We start from the raw sequence: 23,800 nt of genomic DNA, 5'->3' as shown, positions 1-23,800 counted from the left end.
GCTGTTTGTGATGTACGTAAATGACCTGGATACAAATGCAGATTGGTGGGTTATTAAGTTTGTAGATGACACTAAGATTAGTGGATTGTGGATTGTGTAGCAGACTGGCAAAGAATACAATACGATATATATCAGTAGTAGGTCTGGACAAAGAAATCGCAGATGGAGTTTAACTCAGATAAATGTGGGGTTTTACATCTTGGTAGGGACATTGCAAGGAGACAATACACTGTCAGGCAAGACTGTCAACAGGTGCGCTTTGCACCTTGGACCCAGAGGAACACTGTTTCATTTGATTGTTTTCAAGTGCACCGGTGAATGACAATTGAATTTGAACAAACTCATTAACATTTCACACTACAGCCACATGTCTCTCAATCCCATAGATCAGACGAAGGGCCTTCAATCACAGGTACTCTGCTGCTTCAAACACCTACACTTATCTTTGGTTAATCCCAGGCTCATGAACATGCCTGAAAGAAACTAATGACTCTAGTGCTGGGTTGGAATTTATGCCATGGGCCGTTAACATTAAGCAAGGGGTCCATGGACCCCAGGTTGAGAAACCATGCTCTATAATTTACATAGAAGACAACTGTCTTACTGATAGAGGAAACTTTATTCATGTTATTATTTAGAGATACAGCAAAGTAACAAACCTGTGGCGCTTACATACACAAAAGTGACTAATTGCCCTCTCAACCCATACATCTTTGGAATGTGGGAGGTAACTGGTCCACCCAGAAGGAATCCATGCAGTCTTGGGATGAGCATACAGACTTATTACAGACAGTGGTGGGTAGTCGCTGGCACTGCTGTTTGCATGTTGTCCCTGTGGCTGTGGGTATCCCATGGGTGTTCTGTTTCCTTTCCGATGCACAAAGGATGCATGGGATGATTGGTTAATAAATTATCCTGAGTGCGTTTTGGAGGCAGTTAATGGGCATTTATGAGAGACAATTGGGGTACAAGAAAATAAAGAGGGAATGGAACAACTGGGACCACTCTGCTGGGAGCCAGCATAGTCCAATGGCTGGATGGTCTCCCTTGGAGTAATAAGCAATACCAAACAGTTCTTGATTTCAAGTACCGTCTGTAGATAGAGCTGAACAATTCAATACAACACACACAAAATTCTGGAGGAACTCAGCAGGTCAGCCATCATCTACAGGAATAAACATTTGACATTTCAGGCCAAATCCCTTCATCAGGACTGCAAAGGATGGAGAGAAGCCTGAATAAACAATACAGGGAGTAAAATGAGTACAAATTAGAAGGAAATAATTGAAGCCAGTGGGTTGGGGAGGGGGGTTGATGTAAGAAGTAGGGAGATGATAAGTAGAAAAACCAAGGGGCTGGAGAAGAAAGGATCTTATAGGAAATTATAATGGAAGATGGGAAATGGGGAAGGACATTAGGACGGCTCCGGGGCAGTTTATAGGCAGGGGATGGGATGAAAAGAGCTAAGGGGGCAGTGTGGGGAATTGAGGAAGAGGGATGGGGAGGGGGATTAGCAGAAGTTGGAAATATCGATGTTATTGCTTTCAGCTTGAAAGCCATCCAAACTGAATATGGTGTGCTGCTCCTCAAATTGAGAGTGGCCTCATTGTGGCAGCAGGTGGGACCATGGACCAACGTGTCCGAATGGGAATGGGGATTTTTGGATGGAACGAAGGTGGTTGATAAGAGAAACATTAAAAAGACAAACATAGTAACTGTTATGGATGGTTTTGGTAAGATGTTCCCAGTGTTTAAGTAGGTGCTTCCAAGCGAAACAATGGAAATAGATTAACTTATCACTACAGTTGTAGAGTCTGAAAGTGTCAGCACAAAAACTGACCCTTTGATCCATCGAGTACACACCAAACTATTTGGGCTTGGCCCATCGATCCACACATGGTCCATTGTCCTCCATACCCCTTTCATCTATGTACGTATCCAAACTTCTCTTAAGAATTGTAGGCATTCTGTTCAGTAAAGAAATTATCCTGTGGGCCCACAACGTGCATGACAACCTGTTGCCTATCTATGCAGCCCATTCCAGCCCAATAGGTGCATATTGCTGAATATTTGCCAAAGAAGTGTTCAGTGTCCTGCCTAAAGGGCTACTGTCCTGTTGCACTCATGTCCATTATCATGAAGTGTTTTGAGAGGCTTGTCATGAGGCATATCAAGATCCTGCTGCCCCCCTCACTGAACCCCCTGCAGTTTGTGGACCTTCCCAACCGCTCGACAGACGACATCATTGCCATCACCCTCCACCTGGCCCTAATCCACCTGGACAAAAAGGACACATACGTTCATACAACACACACAAAATGCTGGTGGAACACAGCAAGCCAGGCCGCATCTCTAAGGAGAAGGACTGTCAATATTTTGGGCTGAGACCCTCCTCACACATTCAAATGCCGTTCATAGACTTCAGTTCAGCATTCAACACTATCATCCCTCAGAAACTGATTGGAAAACTGAGCCTACTGGGCCTGAACACCTCCCTCTGCAACTGGATCCCAGACTTCCTGACTGGGAGACCTCAGTCAGTCCGGATCAGGAGCAGTATCTCCAACACCATCACATTGAGCACAGGGACCCCCCAGGGCTGTGTGCTCAGTCCACTGTTGTTCACTCTGCTGACCCACGACTGTGCTGCAACACACAGCTCAAGCCACATCATCAAGTTCGCCGATGACACGACCGTTGTGGGTCTCATCAGCAAGAACAACGAGTCAGCTTACAGAGAGGAGGTGCAGTGGCTAACGGGCTGGTGCAGTCAACAACCTGTCTCTTAATGTGAACAAAACAAAAGAGATAGTTGTTGACTTCAGGAGGGCACAGAGCAACCAATCCCTGCTGAACATCAACGGCTCCTCGGTAGAGATCATAAAGAGCACCAAATTTCTTGGTGTTCACCTGACAGAGAATCTCACCTGGTCCCTCAACACCAGCTCCATAGCAAAGAAAGCCCAGCAGCATCTCTACTTTTTGTGAAGGCTGAGGAAAGTCCATCTCCCAGCCCCCATTCTCATCACATTCTACAGGGGTTGTATTGAGAGCGCCCTGAGCAGCTGCATCACTGCCTGGTTCGGAAATTGCACCATCTTGGAACACAAGACCCTGCAGCGGATAGTGAGGTCAGCTGAGATCATCGGGGTCTCTCACCGCCATTATGGGCATTTACTGTACACGCTGCATCCGCAAAGTAACAGCATTATGAAGGATCTCACACACCCCTCATACAAACTCTTCTCCCTCCTGCCGTCTGGGAAAAGGCACCAAAGCATTCGGGCTCTCATGACCAGACTATGTAACAGTTTCTTCCCCCAAGCTATCAGACTCCTCAATACCCAGAGCCTGGACTGACACCTTATTGTCCTATTGTCTTGTTTATTATTCATTGTAATGCCGGCACTGTTTTGTGCACTTTATGCAGTCCTGTGTAGGTCTGTAGTGTAGTGTAGTTTTTTTTCTGTGTTGTATTTTACGTAGTTCAGTCTAGTTTTTGTACTGTATCATGTAACAGCATGGTCCTGAAAAAAACATTGTCTCATTTTTCCTATGTAGTGTACCAGCAGTTATGGTCGAAATGACAATAAAAAATGACTTGACATGACTTGATATCTTTCTACGCCTTGCCTATCTAGGTACCTGTGTCAATGCATCAAACACATTCCAGAGATTAAACAGTCAATGTGTAAATTTTGGTTCATGCAAAAACCCTTTCTCACTCTCACTCTATTAGCTCATATTGTATTATCTTCTGTGTAACGTCTGTTGGAAATTGGAAACACTCCGACAAACAGCAGATCGAAACTTCATCAATAATTGGCAGTCAGAGAAGATCTGTTTTCTCTAATAATGATGAGAGGAAATACCAATGCCCATGAATGTAAAACCGACAAAGTGTGTTGTATACAGTCCTGTCCGTCACACGCAACGTCCTCCCCACCATTGAGCACATTTAAAAGCAGCACTGCCACAAGAAAGCAGCACCCATCATTTAGGGCACCCACCATCCAGCCCACTCTCCCTTCTCTCTTGCTGCTATCAGGAAGAAGATAAATGCCCCTTAGGTTGAGGAAGAGTTATTACCCTTCAGTCATCAGGTTTCTGAAATAGTGTGGATGACTTCACCTGCCTCAGCACAAAACTGATCACTGAACACAGCTCGTGAACTCAGTTTCAAGGATTCTGCAACTTACATTCTTTTTTTTATTGCATTTTTAAGTAGTTACAAAATGAAGTATGGAAAAACAATGTATATATACCCTTCCCCCCTCCCCTTATCCCCTCCCCCCTAACTGCCCTATAGAGAAAAAAAGAAAGAAAGATTGCCTGGTTGCTGGAAGATCTCCACATGCTCCATGCAATTCGTAATAACTTTAATATGTATATTTATTTCTTTCCCCAAATAACCAATTGTTTCATCTTCAGAACATTTATAGATTTAATCCTGTCTTTTGTAAATAAGGGCTCCAAATTTTCAGAAATGTTTCATATTTATCTCTTAAATTATACGTAATTTTTTCTAATGGAATACAACCATAAATTTCTTTCTTCCAAGAATCTATACTTAAATATGTATCCGATTTCCAAGTAACTGCAATAGCTTTTTTGGCTACTGCCAGTGCAATTTTTATAAATTCTTTCTGCTATTTATTTAGTTTGAGTTTTGGTTTTATCCCTTCAATATCACCTAATAAGAGTAATATTGGATTATGAGGAAATTGTATTCCTGTAATTTGTTCCAGTAAAAGTCTTAAATTTGTCCAAAAAGGTTGAATTTTAGAACAAGACCAAGTAGAATGTAAAAAAGTACCAGTTTCCTGGTTACATTGGAAACACTGATCCGATAAGTTTGGATTTAATTTATTTATTTTTTGTGGTGTAATATATAATTGATTTAGGAAATTATACTGCACTAATCTTAACCGAACATTTATTGTATTTGTCATGCTATCAAGACATAGTCTTGACCAATTTGTTTCTTCAATTTTAATATTCAAATCACTTTCCCATTTTTGTCTTGACTTATGAACTCCTTGTTTAATTGCCTGTTTTTGAATCAAATTATACATACAAGATACAAATTTTTTTAATATTTCCTTTTTGAATTAAAATTTCTATTTCATTAGGTTTCGGCAATAACATTGTTTGACCTAATTTTTCTCTTAAATAAGCCCTTAATTGAAAGTAACAAAATAAAGTATTATTTGATACTTTATATTTATTCTTTAATTGATCAAATGACATTAATATACCTCCTTCAAAACAATTCCCTATATATCTAATCCCTTTTTGAATCCAATTATATAAAAGTTGATTGTCCATTGTGAAAGGAATAAGTCTATTTTGAATTAAAGATCTCTTTGCTAATAAAGATTTTTTTGTCTCATCATCAACATTTATCTTATTCCATAAATCAATCAAATGTTTTAATATAGGAGATTCTTTCTTTTCCCGTATCCATTTAGATTCCCATTTGTATATAAAATCTTCTGGTACGTTTTCTCCCATTTTATCTAGTTCTATTCTAACCCATGCCGGTTTATCTTTCTCGAAAAAAGATGCAATAAATCTAAGTTGATTTGCTTTATAATAATTCTTAAAATTTGGAAGTTGTAATCCTCCTAGATCAAATTTCCATGTCAATTTTTCCAACGATATTCTTGACATCTTACCTTTCCAGAGAAATTTCCTCACATATTTGTTTAACTCTTGAAAAAACTTCTGGGGTAATTGTATTGGTAATGATTGAAATAAATATTGTAGTCTAGGGAATATATTCATTTTTATAGTATTTACTCTACCTACTAATGTTATTGGTAATGCCATCCATTTATCAAGATCTTCCTGAATTTTTTTCAAAAGTGGTAAATAATTTAATTTTTATGTTTTTTATGTCATTATCAACTCTTATACCTAAATATTTTATACCATTTGCTGGCCATCTAAATTGAGTTATTAATCGACATTGATTATAATCTCCTTTAGTAAGAGGTAAAATTTCACTTTTATCCCAATTTATTTTATAACCCGATATTTTCCCATATTCTTCTAATCTACAGGATAATTTGCGTAGTGAATGTAGTGGATCTGTTAAATAAAGTAGAACATCATCAGCAAATAAATTAATCTTGTATTCTTCCTGATTAACTCTGAAACCCTTAATATCTGGATCCATTCTAATTAATTCAGCTGGTGGTTCTATTGCCAACACAAACAAAGCAGGTGATAATGGGCAACCTTGCCTAGTTGATTTTGTTAACTGAAATGATGTTGAAATTTGACCATTTGTCACTACTTTAGCTTTGGGATTAGTATTTAAGGTTTTAATCCGTTTTATAAATGATGTTCCTAATCCATATTTTTCCAATACCTTAAATAAAAAATCCCATTCCAATCTATCAAATGCTTTTTCTGCATCTAAAGCAACTGCCACACTCATTTGCGCTAAATGGATTATACTAAATAACCGGGTTACATTATCTGCCGATTGTCTATTTTTGATAAATCCTGTTTGATCCATATGCACTAATTTTGGTAAGCATTTAGATAATCTATTAGATAAGATTTTTGCTATTATTTTATAATCGGTATTTAATAAAGAAATAGGTCTATATGATGCTGGTTTTAAAAGGTCTCTATCTTTTTTTGGCAATACTATTAAAATAGCTGTTGAAAAAGATTCTGGAAGTTTATGCGTTCTTTCCGCTTGATATATTAACTCCATAAAAGGAGGAATTAATAAATCTTTAAACTTTTTATAAAATTCAGGTGGAAAACCATCTTCTCCTGGAGATTTATTACTTTGAAGTGATCCCAAATCTTCCTCAACTTCCTTCAATGTAAAAGGCGTATCTAATCCCTTTTGTTCTTCTGTATTTAATTTTGGAAGAGTTATTTGTGATAAAAATTCTTCTATCTTAACATCATCATTCTTTGATTCTGATTTATACAACTCAGAATAAAAATTCTTAAAAGCCTCATTAATTACTAGAGGCTTATAAGTAATTTCATTCACTTTTGTTTGAATTGCATTTATTGCTTTGGAAATCTGATCTGTTTTTAACTGCCATGCAAGAAATTTATGTGATCTTTCATCTAGTTCATAATATCTCTGTTTAGTTCTCATAATTACTTTTTCTGTTCGATATGTCTGGAGTGTATTATATTTTAACTTCTTATTAATAAGTTGTCTTCGTTTTTCTTCTGTCATATTTCTTTGAGATTCTTTTTCTAATTTTGTAATCTCTTTTTCCAATTGATCTATTTCTATCATATATTCCTTCCTAATTTTAGATGTATAACTTATTATCTGGCCTCTCAAATATGCTTTCATTGCTTCCCATAATATAAATTTATCATCAACTGAATGTAAATTTGTATCTAAAAAAAACAGAATCTGCTTTTTCATAAAATCACAAAAATCTTGACATTTTAATAGAATTGAATTAAATCTCCATCTATAAATTGATTCCTCTTTATCTATCATTGTCATTGTCATTATTAAAGGAGAGTGATCAGACAATATTCTTGCTTTATATTCCACATTTTTCAAGATAGAGAGTATTTGTTGATAATAGGAAAAAATCTATCCTAGAGTATGTTTTATGTCTATTTGAATAGAATGAATAATCCCTTTCTTTTGGATTGATTCTTCTCCATATATCAATCAAATTTAAATCTTTCATCAATGATAGAGTTAATTTTGCTACTTTTGATTTTGTAATAGCCTTTGTTGATCTATCTAAAACTGGATCTAAACAAAAATTAAAATCTCCACCTATTAATATTTTATCATGTGCGTTAGCCAAATTCAAAAAAACCTCCTGTATAAATTTTACATCATTTTCATTTGGTGCATAAATATTCATAAGAGTCCATAGTTCTGAAAAAATTTGACAATGTATAATTAAATATCTTCCTGCCGAATCAGTTAATACATTTTGTATTTTAATTGGTAAATTTTTATTAACCAAAATTGCAACTCCTCTCGCCTTTGAGTTAAATGAAGCTGCAATAACATTTCCAACCCAGTCTCTTTTTAATTTCTGATGTTCTATATCCGTTAAATGAGTTTCTTGTAAGAAAGCTATATCTATTTTCATTTTTTTAATATATGTTAAAATTCTTTTTCTTTTTATTGGTCCATTAAGCCCATTAACATTAAAACTTTAAAAATTCAATAGATTAGTCATTATTTTTAATTATGTTACTCCAATCTATAATAATATCTAATCTTTCAACTTTCATTGTATCCTGGGAAATCCTTTTAGAAGTCTCCATGTTGCTATGTGTGTCCCCACCAATCATCCAGGCAAAAGAATAGAAGAAAAATAGAAAGTAAAGAAAAAAACAAAATACCCCCCTACTAATGTTGTGAAAGAAAAAAAAACACAACATTACCCCCCTCTATTGTACGGGTCATGGCAATCGCCATGATTACACACGTGAATCCCGTAGTAACCGATTCAAAGCTCCCCAACCCCCCCGCAACATAAAAAGTATATATTAAAAAAAACATACTATTCTCAGTTATTATTTCTAAAATTTTACTTTTCTCCCTTATATCATCCTTAAATGTCGACTTACATTCTTCATATTGTTATCTATCTATCTATCTATCTATTACTTGTTATTTTTTGACAGCTGGTCTTCTTTTGCACAATGGTTACTTGTCAGTTCTAACTTTACTCGCTTTTTCCCTCTCAGGGACAATTCATCCCTTTAAACCCACCCACCACTGTGAGACCTATTAGCAGGTGTCGGCCATTTGTCTGACCGACCCTGCTCCCCCAGACAACACAATCATGATGGACCGTTCACCTCAGGATCCTTCATCTTTAATCTCTTTGCCATTAGGAGACTATGCAGGACCTCAGAAAGTCAGGCAACATCTATGAATAGAAATAAACCGTTGACATTTCTGGCCAAGATCCTTCATCAGGACTAGACTGACAAAGGGTTTCACTCCAAAATACCAGCTGTTTATTCCTTTCCATTGATACTTACTGATTTGCTGAATTCCTCCAGCTTGTTTTTGTGTGTTACACTGGGATTCCATCATCTGCAGTATGTTCAAAGGTTCATTTTATCATCAAGGTATATATGCATAATAGAACTCTGAAATTTGTCTTCTCCACGTAGCCATAGAGCACAGAAAATCATCTGTTGGAAGACATCAATGCCCTCCTGCATGAAAAGAAATAAACAAAAACCCAAAAACCACGAACACCCCAAACCCTCCCTTACACAAAAACTACAGATCACCCAAACCCCAGCCCGCCAATCTGCAGCAAGAAATAATGGGCGAGACCACGAGAAAAAAACATAGAACTGTAAGAGGCCAATATGAACTACAGTCCAATCCATAAATCTCAGAATTTCAATAACATCTCCAAGAAAATCAGGAGTTGTCTCAGGATGCAAGACAGATTATGTGTACAAGACTATAAGTCACAGGCACAGAGTTTGGCCATTTGGCCCATCAAGTCTGCTCTGCCACTCAATCCTGGTCAATCCTTTCTCTCCCTCCTCAGCCCCGCTCCCCAGCCCATTCCTCGTAACCTTTGATGCCCTGTCCAGTCAAGAAGTTATCAATCACTGCCTTAAAAACCCCAGTGACTTGGTCAGTACAGCTGCCTGTGGTGACAAATTCCACAAATTCATCACCCTCTGACAAAAGAAATGTCTCCACATCTCTGTCATAAGATTGTGCCCTCTCCCCTATCATGGAAAACTTCCTTTCCGCATCTACTCTGTGCAGACCTTTCAACATTTGGAAGGTTTCAATGAGGTCACCCCCCCCCCCATCCATCTAAATTCCAGTGAGTACAGTCCCAGAGCCATCAAACATTCATCATATGATTACCCTTTTGTTTCCAGAATTATCCTTGTGAACCTGCCCTGAACCCTCCCCAATGCCAGCACATCTTTTCTCAGATGAGGAGTCCAAGACTGGTCACAATACTCATGATGAGGCCTCACCAATAGGTTCAATAGGTACATTTAATGCCAGAGAAATCCATACAATATACATCCTGAAATTCCTTTTCTTCACTAACATCCATGAAAACAGACGAGTGCCCCAAAGCATGAATGACAATTAAACATTAGAACCCAAAGCCCTCCCCAGCACCCCGCTCCCTCGCACAAGCAGCAGCAAGACAAAGCCCCCCCCCCCCAGCAAAGCATCAGTAAAGACACAGACTTGCAGTACCCCAAAGACTATCCGTTCCCCTGGTAATTCGACATACCACAGGTTCCCTCTCCCACTTATAAGGGAAAAAGAGATGTTCCCATATCTCAGCGAGAGGGGATGCATAATGAAAAACTGATTTATGATCTTAAAAGTTTGCTGCATTGCATTTTCCGAGCTCTGCGCCCAGAGAATCGGCCCCGAGGCTCAAGTCCTGGACACACAATAGACAATAGGTGCAGGAGTAGGCCATTTGGCCCTTCGAGTCAGCACCACCATTCAATGTGATCATGGTTGATCATCCAGAATCAATACCCCGTTCCTGCCTTCTTTCCATATCCCTTGACTCCGTTATCTTTAAGAACTTTACCTAACTCTTTCTTGAAAGCATCCAGAGAATTGGCCTCCACTGCCTTCTGAGGCAGAGCATTCCATAGATCCACAACTCTCTGGGTGAAAAGGTTTTTCCTCAACTCTGTTCTAAATGGCCTACCCCTTATTCTTAAACTGTGGCCTCTGGTTCTGGAACACAACAGGCAGCTAACCCACTGCTCCTGATGTTCCATGTTCTCCCGCAATGCCTCAGTCAGGGGCACCGGCCTTGAATTTCCCGTCTCCAGAACCACGAAAATCCGGCACCCTGAAGGCGAGCTTGCAGGCCTCGTCCTTGGGGAATCAAAAAGCGCCGGTCATGAGGCCCTGAGAGCGGGTCCCATTCCCACAAAGAACCAAAGTCAGAGTGTAACTCTGGGTCAGGGTCTTAAAAAGATCCTTCAAAAGCGAAAAAAGACATATCAAAGATAGAAATAGAGCTGTTTTGGAAGATGCAAGCAAAAGAATCACCATTTGGCGCCATCTTCATTTTGCTCCACCCTTCCAGTGCCTTATAAAGCTTCAGCATCACATTTTGTCATTTTGTCACTCATAGTTCAGTCCCTCCCCACCTACATCCAGAATACATCCCATGCCCTCCACCACTTCAATAACTTCCAGTTCCCCGGTCCCGACCGCTTTATTTTCACAATGGATGTCCAATCCTTATACACTTCAATTCCTCATCTAGAAGGCCTCAACCCCCTCCACTACTTTCTGGACAACAGACCTCACCAGTTCCCCAACACCACCACACTCCTCCGGTTGGCAGAACTGGTACTCACACTTAATAACTTCTCTTTTGGCTCTTCACACTTTCTTCAGACCAAGGGTGTAGCTATGGGCACTCGCATGGGCCCCAGCTATGCCTGCCTCTTTGTTGGTTATGTGGAAGAGTCTATGCTCCAAATCTATACGGGTGCTGCTCCCCAACTTTTCTTTCAATACATTGACAACTACATTGGTGTTGCTTCCTGCGTCCATGCTGAGCTCATCAATTTCATCTACTTTGCCTCTCACTTCCACCCAGCCCTCAAATTCACTTGGTCCAGCTCTGACACTTCTCTCCCCTTTCTCAATCTCTGGAGACAGACTGTCCACTGACATCTTCTATAAACTGAAGGACTCTCATAACTACCTCGACTTCCCATCCTGCCAAATGCAAAAATGCTATTCCTTATTTCCAGTTCCTTCGTCTCCTCCGCATCTGGTCCCAGGTTGAGGCTTTCTGTTCCAGGACATCTCAGATGTCCTCTTTCTTTAAGGATCGTGGTTTCCCTTCTGCCATCATCAATGGTGCCCTCACTCACATCTCCTTCATTTCCCGCACTTCAGCCCTTACCCCATCCACCTGTCACCACAACAGGGACCGAGTTCCCCTTGTCCTCACCTACCACCCCACCAGTCTACAGATCCAGCACATTATCCTCCGCCACTTCTGCCAATTTCAACAGGACCCCACCATTAAGCACATCTTTCCCTCTCTACCCCACTCTGCTTCCTGCAGGGATCGTTCCCTCCACGACTCCCTGGTCCACTCATCCCTCTCCACAGATCTCCCACCTGGCACTTATCCCTGCAAGCGTAAGTGCTACACCTGTCCTTACATCTCCTCTCTTACCACCATTCAGGGCCCCAAACAGTCCTTCCAGGTGCGGCAACACTTCACTGCTGTGTCTGTTGGGGTCATCTATTGCATTTGGTGCTCCCTGTACGGCCTCCTCTACATCGGACAGACCCGACGCAGATTGGGGGACTGCTTCATTGCGCACCCTCGTTCCATCTGCCACAAGAAACAGGATCTCCCGGTTGCCACCCACTTCAACTCTGCTTCACATTCCCATTCGGATATGTCCATACATGGCCACGTCTACTACCATGGTGAGGCCAAACTCAGGTTGGAGGAGCAACACCTCGTATACCGTCTGGGTAGTTTCCAGCCCCTTGGCATGAACATTGAATTCTCAAACTTCCGGTAAATCCCTCCCTCTCCCTTCCCCCATCCCACTTTCACTCTGACTGCTCTTCCAGATGCCTATCACCTCCCTCATGGTTCCACCTCCTTCTACTACCCATAGAGCTTTCCCGTTACGTTCCTTCTTCACCTTTCCTGCCTATTGCCTCTGCTTCCCCTCCCCCGCCCTTCGTCCTTTCCTCTTACTGGATTTTCACCGGCACCTACAGCCTTCTCCTTCCCACCCTCCCCTCACCTTCTCTATAGGGCCCCTGCCCCCTCTCTCTTCAGTCCTGATGAAGGGTCTTGGCCCGAAACGTTGATGCTTGTTTCCACGGATTCTGTCCAACCTGCTGAGTTCCTCCCGCGTGTGGTACGTGTTGCATCAATCCACTGAATGCACACTTGCCACATTCCTGCAAAATTCCTCATTCTCGCAGAACTTGAGGGCACAGTCTCAAAACTGAGGAGTGACATTTTAGGACTGAGGTAAGGAGGAATTTTTTTAATCAGAGATCAGTGGATTTGTGGAATTCTCTGTAACTGACTGCTGTAGAGGCCAAGTCCGTGCGTATATTTGTGTAGGTGTGTGGCGAAGTGGTTAAGGCTTTGGGCTAGCGATCTGAAGGTCATTAATTCGAGCCTCAGCCGAGGCAATAGGCAGGAAAGATCAAGAAGGAATGTAAGCGTGTGTCCTTGAGCAAGGGACTTAACCACACACTGCTCCTGCATGTTCCAGACCACCAGTGGTGGCGGTTGGACAAGACAAGGTGAAGTTGATAGTATCCTGATTGGTCAGGGCATCAATGGATATGGTGAAAAGGCAGGTGTATGGGGCAGAGTGGGATTAGCCATGATGGAATGGCGGAGCCGACTCGATGAGCGGAATGGCGTAATTCTGATCCTATGTTTACATTCTTATGGGAATGCAGATTGTTTCAGAAGGGTGAAACGGAGGGAAGGCCAGGACGTCTCTGTACGCTAAAAGCAGGAGTTCAGCAGTGACAGTTTGGAAGCAAATGTTACATTGAACTTCATTGCAAGGTGATTTGAGAACAGAAGACAGAATGTTGCTGCAGCTGTACAGGGCCTTAGAGAGAACCTATCTGAAGTTTGTGCAGTTTGGAGTTTGTCTTTGTTGGGATGATTTATCAGAGAGTGAATGTAGTGAAGGTGTATGAAGAAACCAGAGGGAGCAAGAATAATGCCTGATGAGAGAGTGAATTAGTTGGCCCCATAGACACTGGAGTTGAGAGGAATGTCTAAGAACTCATAGAACCTTGTAAGATTCTAACAGGACAGGATAAATATCGGAGAGCATGGAACCGGAAAACACAGACACTGGGAAATCAGAAAGCTATTTGGAAGTAGGAACAGAAATGTCTACACCCAGCTGGTGGTAAACATATGGAGCGAGGAGGCCGGGTCTGCTGAACCGGTTTGGAAAACTGGTCTTCTCAGCCTCCCTTGGGGGATCGGTCTCGTCCGTCTCTGTGGACAGAACAAGATCAATTAACGTGATCCACGGCAGTTGTACAATGAGACCAAATCCGGCATCCCTCTTCACTTATAATTTTGGAAGGGAATAGGATTGAGACATGAACGGAATTCCCAAAGGGTAGATTTTATCGTCGGTGTCAGCGTTCGACACAGATATGGTTTTCAGCCCATGTACACATCAAATTGGAAGCTTTACAGTAACGCAGCAATAGAGGTAGTGGTGTTGATAGGAAGCCGAATGGCCTTAGGCTATAGGATAGTATTGATCGAATAGTATGGTTCTTAGATTAAGACCATAAAACAAAGGAGCAGAAATAGAAGATTCAGCCATTCTATTCTGCTCTGACATTCGACTGTGGTTAATTTACTATACCTATCAACCACACTCTCCTGCCCTCATCCCCTATGGTTCTCCGCCTTACATACATCCAGACAGACAGACATACTTTATTGATCCCGAGGGAAATTGGGTTTCATTACAGTAAGTTCCACAGACTCAGCCACCTGTGGTGTAAGGAAATTTCTCGTAATCTCTGATCTAGGGGGACGTCTTTGTATGAATGGCAGAGTGAAGTAATTCTGGCTGGGAAGTGGGTACAAAAATCCTGGGTGCAACGTAAATGCAACGTATTCTGTAATGGATCAAGGTTGTAAATTAAGGAGGAACCTGATTATCAGTAATATAAGAAAAAGTTACGTGAGTTGAATCACTTTTCGATTGTTAATATGTTTGAAGCGGTTATGACGACAGTTTAAACTGGATTACGGTGAAGGGAGATATGGCAGAGATTCAGTCAGGAGCCAGATCTCTGAGAGATTTGCGTCGTGGGCGAGCTTTGTGGAGAATGAGAAGAGCAGAATCACCCCGGGTTGACTGATTGCCCTGGTCCCAGTGCACGTGGGATGGCGGGAGTCGAGACTTCCCTGTATTGCTTTTTCCGCGGAGGTCCGGGGTGACATTTTGTGCACATCAGAGATTAGATTTGTAGTTAGAACATAGAACATTACAGCAGAGTTCAGGCCCTTCGGCCCACGATGTTGTGCCGAGCTGTCAGCCTTCTCTGAGCTCAAGCTTTTATTTATTATGTGATGGTTTACAGACACAGGGCTGAGCAGTCCCTACCAGCCCACCGAGCCGTGACACCTAGCACCTCACCGATGTAATCCCAGCCTAATCACCGGACGATTTACAATTAACAATTAACCTGCTGACGTCTTTAGATTGTGGGATGGAACCGTAGCAGCTGGAGGAAACCCACCCGCACACGGGCAGAACGTACACAGTTCCTAACAAAGGACGCCAGAAATGAACGCCCAATGTGTAATCGCATCGTGCTAACCCCTGCGCTACTGTGGCGTCCTAACCCATCCCTCCTGCAGATCCTCACATTTGTCTCTCATTCAGTAGGTATTTAGCGGGTACATTCAATCCAAAAGGTATCTCAAAACGCTAAGCAGCTTACAAACACTTCCGAAGCAGTCACTCTTATGATGTAGTAGTCACTCTGATGAGTATTTCTGCGAGCTCCAACAAACAGCGATCGGGCAGCGAGTTTTTGTTGACAACTAAAGACTGGGACGCCTCAAGTGTTTGAATCACGTCCCAGCACCCACCGACTGTCCCAGTGAATCAGATTAGAGTCACGTCACGGCCTGAGCCTTCAGCATTATTACATACAGTATCCGAGTAGATCACAGTAGAGAACGGCGCCCATCAATCAAAAGCCGAGAGTTTTCAGTCCGAGTGGGATACACAACGTCAGCACGGCACAAGCGTCTGTCCCTGAAGAGAAAGTGAGACAAGTCAATCCAGACTCAGGGAAAGGGGGAGAGACTGACTGAAATCTGTAGGTGTCGAGACATACATATAATGTAGCAGATTTACCCTGACGGAGCTACGGAAGATAATGTGTATGTGAAAGAAGAAGAAAAGGATATTACTAAGAATGTGGAGATCACAGTGACATGAATTAAACATTAGAACAGGAAGTTTAGCCTGGAGTCAGATCATAGATTATAAGATATAGGAGCAAACCTGTCCATTCGGCCCAACAGGTCTGCTCCCCATTCCATTATGGCTGGTTAGTTATCCCTCTCAACCACATTCTCCCGTCATCTCGCCGTTAACCTCCACAGTCATCTACGTCAATGTATTCCACATATCCACCACCATCTGGCTAAATAAATTCCTCCTCATCTCCGTTCTAAGGGACGTCCCGGTTTCTGAGGCTGTTCCCTCTGGTTCTTGACTCCCCCGCTATATGAACACTCTCCACATCCATTCTATGCAGGCCTTTCCACATTCGATAAGTTTCAATGGGACCACCCGCTCCCCACCCCCCCACACCCCCACATTTTTCTAAACTCCAGCGGCAGGCCCAGAGCTGTCAGATGTTCCTCATACATTAACCATTTCATTCCAGGAATCATTCTCCTGAAACGCCCCTGGAGATAGATAGATAGAATATATTGTACTCCAGTTTTCAAACACTCCCTTATTTAAAACCATGACAAATTATTGTCCTTCCGCTCTACCATATTCCGACTGACTTTCCGATCTTCTGCATATTACCCCACTGGGTAAAGTTCCCTTTCATTTGTAATGACCAGTGTGTGGAAATTTTTTCTTTGGCCAGTGACGGCAACCTGTGTGCTGTGAATAATTTCGTCAATAAAAAATAGTATAACTAAGCCCGTTCTAAAATCTGGAGATAAATAATTGCAAACCCCATGTTGTCAACTCCGTCCGCCTCAGAAACTGGAAAAGGAAATGTGACCGTGTATGATCGTGGAATATACTTAACATGCCAGCAAGGGAGAGGGTGACAACCTTCTGAGCGCAGTTTAAATTCCTCTGTGTGTCAGTAGCAGAAGATGTGTGTGCGTGGACACATGCACACGAGGGGGAACATTATACCCCAGATGAACACTTGACAGTCCCTCACATAACTATAGTAAGGGATCTTTACTCCATTAGTGTCATAGAGAAGTACAGCACAGAAACAGGCCCTTTGGCCCATCTAGTCCATACTGAAACCATTTTAACTGCTTATTCCTTTCGAGTTGCACCGGGGCCATCGGCATCCATGTACCCATCTAAACTTCTCTCTGAAACATTGAAATCGCGGTTGCATGCACCACTTGTACTGGCAGCTCGTTCCACACACTCACGGCCCTCTGAGTGAAGAAGTTTCCCCTCATGTACCCCTTAAACTATTCACCTTTCACCCTTAACACATGATCTGTGGTTGTAGCCCCACCGAACCTCAGTGGGAAAAGCCTGCTTACATTAACCCTGTCTATACCCTCAAAATGTTGTATACCTCTATCAAGCCTCCTCTCAATCTTCTACATTCTAATGAATAAAGTAACCCATTCAATGTTTCCTTACAAACCAGGTCCTTCAGACCTGGCAACATCTTTGTAAATTTTCTCCGTATTCTTTCGACCTTATTTACTTCTCTCTGGTAAGTAGTTGAGTGAAACTGCACGCAGGCTTTACCAAATACTTATACAACCTCGACATAACATTCCATCTCCTGTACTCAATACATTTATGTACAAAGGCCAATGTAGCAGAAGTCTTATTTACAGCCTTTATACTTGTGACACTTTCAATGAATTATGGACCAATATTCCCAGAATCTTTTTTCAAAGATTTTTTTGCAAGCCCTGATAACTTTCCCCACTGTCCACTACAACCCCATTCTTGGTGTCATCCGCAAATTTGCTGATCCAGTTAACCACAGTACCATCCAGATCACTGACACAACAAAGGGCCCGGCACTGAACACTGCAGCACTCCACTAGCTACAGACCTCCAGTCAGAGAGCGAACCATCTACTACAACTCTCTGGCATCTGCCTCAAATCCGATTTATTACATCATCTTGGATGGACATCATCTGTACCATTCTGACCAGTCTCCCATGTGGGACTTTGTCAAAGGTTTTACTGAAGTCAATGTAGACAACATCCACTGCCTTGCCTTCTTCAAATTTTTCGGTAATGTCCTCAAAAAACTCGACCAAATTGATTAGACATAACCTACCATGCATGAACCCGTGCTGACTAACCTTAATCAGTCCATTTCTATCGAAATACTTACATGGCCAGTCCCCTTAGAATACCCTCCTTTAGCTTTCCCACAACTGATGTCAGAATCACTGGACTATAATTTGATGGTTAATATTTGGAACCTTTAAAAACAGCGGAACATAGGTATCCTACAATCCTCTGGTACTTTTCCCGACACTAATGATGATGTAAATATCTCTGCTAGGTCTCCGGCAATTTCTGCGTTTGCATCGCTTAGGGTCTGAGGGAATACCTTGTAAGGCCCTGGGGATTTATCCACCCTGATTTGCCTCAGGATAGCAAACACCGACTCTGCAATCTGTACAGGACCCATGAAGTTAATGTGTTTTGCTTCACTTCTATAGAATCTGTGTCCACATCTCAAGTAAATGCAGGTGCAAAAAGTAATTAAAATCTCCACCATTTGTTTTTGCTCCACAGATTAATTAGCAATCTGGCCCTCCAGAGGATATTTTGTACATTGCAATCCTTTTGCTTTTAACATATCACTAAAACCCCTAGGATTTTGCTTCTCTGTTCCTGCTAGAGTAACGTCATGCCTTCTTTTAGCCTCCCTGATTACTTGCTTATGTGTCTCTTGCATTACTGCTACTCCATAAACTTCTCATTTGTTCCTTCCTTGTCATATGGGGGGCTTTGGGAATGGACCCAAATGCAGGACACAGACACTGAAGTACTAGGAACGGGACGGGACAAAACTAAAGGACAGGACAGGTTGCAGACCAGGCTAGGGAAGCAGGACCAGGCCTGGTTTCTTGGAGCTTGAGGCTCGTGGCTCGAGGCTGGGCTCTTGAAGGCAGACTCGGAACCGTACATCAACATAAAGCCAGGGCTTATCCATCAACAAGCTGGGACTCCTCTTTAACAAGACACAATCATGAGATTGGACAGTACATAGACACAGAGCCAGGACCTATCCTTCAACAAGCCAGGACTCAACTTTCACTCCACACCAAGGCAGGACAGGTCCACCCATCAGAACAGCCAGACTTACCCAATGGAGGCAAAGACAAAACAAGACAGATTCCATCTGCAGGGCAACAGCAGAACAGCCTGAATTACCCCACAGAGGAGAAAACAAGACAGATCATCCCACAGGGCAATGGCAGAACAGCCTGACTGACCCCACAGGGTGAAGACAGGAAGAGACAAACATCAAAGAACAACAGACAGTTCCATCTCTGCATCAGGGCTGCTCCAAGTCCCAGTTACAGCCATCAACCTCCACTGGCTACAGAAACAACCAGATCCCCACCTAGCTCGGAGAGGCTGACAGCCACCCAGCTGGCCCAGGAAGCAGCTGAATCCATACTGCAATGACAGCAAGACTCCAAGAAGCCATGGTTCTCCAACATGGCCTAAAGCTGGCAAGTAGCTGTTCTAGCCTTCCACCAGCCATTTGCTCCCAGGGAATCTTGACAAGACAACCACCCAAACACACTCAATCCCAGGGCCACTTAAGTACCCATCCCCAAGATGAGCATCAGCTGCTCATGGTTAAGTCCAACCAAAACAAGGGACAGCCGGAAGACCCGGAGCCCAGAGTCCGCGGACTGGACTGTGACATTCCTTCGTTTTCCTGCTATGCACCTTCTTTCTTTCTCTTAACCCGGGCCTCATTATCCCTTCAAAATGTTGAAACAAGCTAATGGCTTTAAGGTGGCTAAATGCAGTGTTCCCCTACAGAAACTTCTGTCACCTGTCCTATCTTATTCCCTAACAGCAGATCCTATCACACGCTCTCATTGGGACTTCCACGTACTGATGAAGATAACTTTCTTGAACACAAACTTTATCCTATCTAGTCCTTTTATGCCATGGGATCCCCAGTCAATAAGTGGAAATGCAAAATCACCTCCAATACCAACCTTATGTTTATTGCAGCAGTCTGCGATCTCTTTACATCTAAATCCTGCAGACTGTCAGATGGTCTGTAATATCGCCCCATTAACGTGGTCATAACTTCTTATCTCTCAGTTCCACCCATAACGCCTCTCCAGACGAGTTCACCAGTCTATCCTGATGTCCCACTGCCCTGACATTTGCTCTGACTAGTAACTCCACGCTTCCTCCTTTAACCCTTCCCACTCTGTTATGTCTAAAACAACAAAACCCCTGAATGTTAGGGTGCCAGTTCTGCCCCTCCTGCAACCAAGTTTCTCTCATGGCTACAATGTCATAATTCCAGGATCTGATCCATAGCCTGAACTCATCCACCTACATTATGATGCTTCTTGCATTGAAATATACGCCGCTCAGGACATAGTCGCACCATGCTGAACTTTTTGATTCTCGACTTTGAGGTTTTTCAACATCTGTTTCCACAACCTCTCCACTAATTGTTCTGGCACTCTATTTTCCATTCCACTGCAATTCTAATTTAAATACCACCATGCACCATTAACAATCCTTCACGCTGGGATGTTAGTTCCACACCAGTTTAGGTGCCAACCCTCCCTTCTATACCAGTCCACTTTCCTTCAAAGAGATCCCAGTGATCCTTCACTCCTACATCAACTCCTTACCTACGTGTTAAACTGTATAATTATCTAGTTCTGGTGTCACTAGCCCGTGACACGAATACCAATCCTAGGATCACAACCTTGGAGGTCCTGCCCTTTAACTTAGCAATTAACTTTCTGAACCCCCTGTGCAGAACTCGTCACTCGTCCTTGGTACCTGCATGGATCACAACCTCTGGGTGTTCACTCTCCCAATTCAGATTGCAGAGAACTTGATCCGAGATGCCCCGGAACCTGGCAGCCGGGAAGCCACATACCATCGGGAATCTCTTTTTCACCCACAGAGACTCCTGTCTGCTCCACTAACTAACGAATCCCTAACAACACAGGGTGCCTTTTCTCCGTACAACCCTTCTGGGTCACAGAGCCAGACTCAGTGACAGAGAAACGCCCGCTGCAAATTTCCACTGCGAGGTCATATTCCTCCCCCACCCCGCCCCCATAGTGTCCAAAGTAATAAACCTGATTTTGAGGGGGGTGGCCACAGGGGTACTCTGCACTGGCTCCTTTACCCCTTTCTATTTCCTGACTGTCACCCACTTCCCTATGACCTTGCCCTTGTGTGTAACTACCTCACTACATGTCCTATCTATCATCCCTTCAGCCTTTCGAATGACCAGAGTTCATCCAATTCCACTCCAACTCCTTAACACGGATTGTTAGAAGCTGCAGCTGGCTGCACTTGTCACAATTGTAATGATCAGAGATACTGAAGGAATTTCACAAATCCAAAAATACATCACATTGATATACCCTGAAGACCAAAGAGATTTTGGCATGTTGGTCCTCACAAATCAAAGTATTGAGTACTAGAATTGGCATGTTATGTTCAAGTTGTATCAGATGTAAGTGAGTATTTGTGCATTTCTGGTCACCCTCCTGTAGCCAAGATATCAATAAGTTTGAAAGAGTGGAATGAGCTTCCTGTAGAAGTAGTAGAGGCCAGTTCAGTTGTGTCATTTAAGGTAAAATTGGATAGGTATATGGACAGGAAAGGAGTGGAGGGTTATGGGTTGAGTGCGGGTAGGTGGGACTAGGTGAGATTAAGGGTTCGGCACGGACTAGGAGGGCCAAGATGGCCTGTTTCCATGCTGTGATTGTTATATGGTTATATGGTCATAAAAATATGACAAGATGTGTTGGTCTTGGGGACCTGAGCTACAGGGAAAAGTTACATACGTTAGGACCTTATTGTCTGAAGCGCAGGAGAATAAGAGGACATTTGATAGAGCGATACAAAGCTATGAGAGGAATAGAACAGGTCCATCCATCCGCCAAAAGCAGAACCTCCAAGTGACACAACATTTGAAATCTGATTTCCAACCCGTTCTGACATCTCAGTCTATGGCCTCTTTTTCTGTCACAATGAAGCCACCCTCAAGATGAGGAGCAACACATTATATTCCATCTGCGAAGCCTCCAACCTAAAGGCATGAATGTTGATTTCTCCTTCTGCCCTTTGTCGTTCCCAACCACCACCGATTACTTTCCAGCTATCCTTCTTCCCCTCAATCCACATGTTCATTCTGGAGCCTTCCGCCTTCCATTCTCGTCCCGAAATGCCGACGGTTTGTTCATTGTCACGGACGATGCCTGTCCTGCTGTGTTCCTCCTGCATTTTGTGCATGCTGCTTTCCATGTGCAGGATCTGTGAAATTCCAAGTGTTATGAACAGGGTAAATGCAAGGAGGCCTTTCCCCCGGAGGACGAGCGCGATCAGAACTAGACGTCAGGATACCGGGTGAAGGGTGAAATGTTCAGAGTGAACATGAGGGAGTGTTTTTTACTCAGTATGTGATGAGAACGTGGCTGGACGCGGGGTCAATTTCACCCCCTTATGCGGATGTGAGGGGTGTGAAGGGCTGTGGTACCACTGAATTTCCATGGGACTAGGCAGCACAATTGTTCAGCATAGACTAGATGGACCGATTGGCCTGCTCATGTGTTGTACTGTTCAACTGTTGTCAGGGCAAGAGGCTTATTTCACAATTGGTCCATTGAGATGTCCCATCGAAGCTGACCTTGAGCCTGGTGGTCGGTGATTTCAGGCTCTGGCATCTGGAGAGGACAGATGAGAGGACCTCCGGGGTATTCGGGCTGTCTGGTTCTGCTGGCCCTTTACCGAGCCGAAGTCCGCAGAGGGGAAGCTGGTTCCTGAGATGTGCTGAGCTGTGTCTACGGATTCCTATGGTTTCATGCAGAATAATTCCCACAGCAAAGCATTATATAAGCAATGCTTTCTATTGTGCATCGATAAAAACGTGTAATCTACATCGCGAGAACGTAAACATTCTTTGTTTGTGCCCTGCATCAGGGTCTGTGGTAAACTATGTATACCTGTCTGGACACGCCCCTCTGCTGACTGCTCCTGTGGCTTCTCCCACAGACCCCTGTATAGAGGCGATTGGGGCACTGCTCCTCCCTCAGTCTCCGAGATGTCGTGCTCCCTCTTGCTGCTAATAGAAGCCTATCGTTCACTTCCAGTCTCCGAGAGTTATTGATGGTGCATCAGGGTCCTTCCCCAGCAGCCTTGCTCCTACATTGTGACAGAGCGCTCTCGCCGAACATGGACCCAGCAGACACAAACACTGTTTTTTCAAACTCTCGTCAGCCAGAATCCCGCACAGAGTGCAATTCAAGACAGTGACTCAAAGTCCCAGTTATCACTTTAGCCACGGGGTAAATACGTCAGTTATATAAGGGCAAGGTGTTGTTCTGTCTTGCCCGCCGACCAAAACCCCCTTCACCACCCGGGTCATTGATAATCCGGGCAAACCTGTTGGTCGCCTGGAGGCTCCCATTGGGGGGTGGATACTGTCAGGGTCCGGATTGTGTTCACTTTAAATTTACCTTGTTTGTGTTACGATCCGACCGTTGGATCCTTATTTCCCTTTAATTCCTGGTTTTCCCGTGTCCCTTGGACTTGGTGATTAAAGGCAATTTACTCGCGACCGAACCGGCAGTTTATAAGTTTCCGGCTTCAGCCGTTCAGCGAGTGAGTGTTAACGAAGTTGGTGTGAGTCAAAGTCATCCAGCCGGAGCAAGCCACGTCTCCTCCTGAAGGAAGTACCAGCAAGCCCGAGCAGGTCCGGCAAGGTTAACCCGCCAGGGTGAGTCAAGAGCTCACCGCTGCTTGGGGCAAACTTGTGCCCAGTTA

This window comes from Hypanus sabinus, chromosome 7, assembly GCF_030144855.1.
Source record: "Hypanus sabinus isolate sHypSab1 chromosome 7, sHypSab1.hap1, whole genome shotgun sequence".
Lineage (NCBI taxonomy): Eukaryota > Metazoa > Chordata > Chondrichthyes > Myliobatiformes > Dasyatidae > Hypanus > Hypanus sabinus.
Note: the sequence above shows the minus strand (reverse complement) of the source record.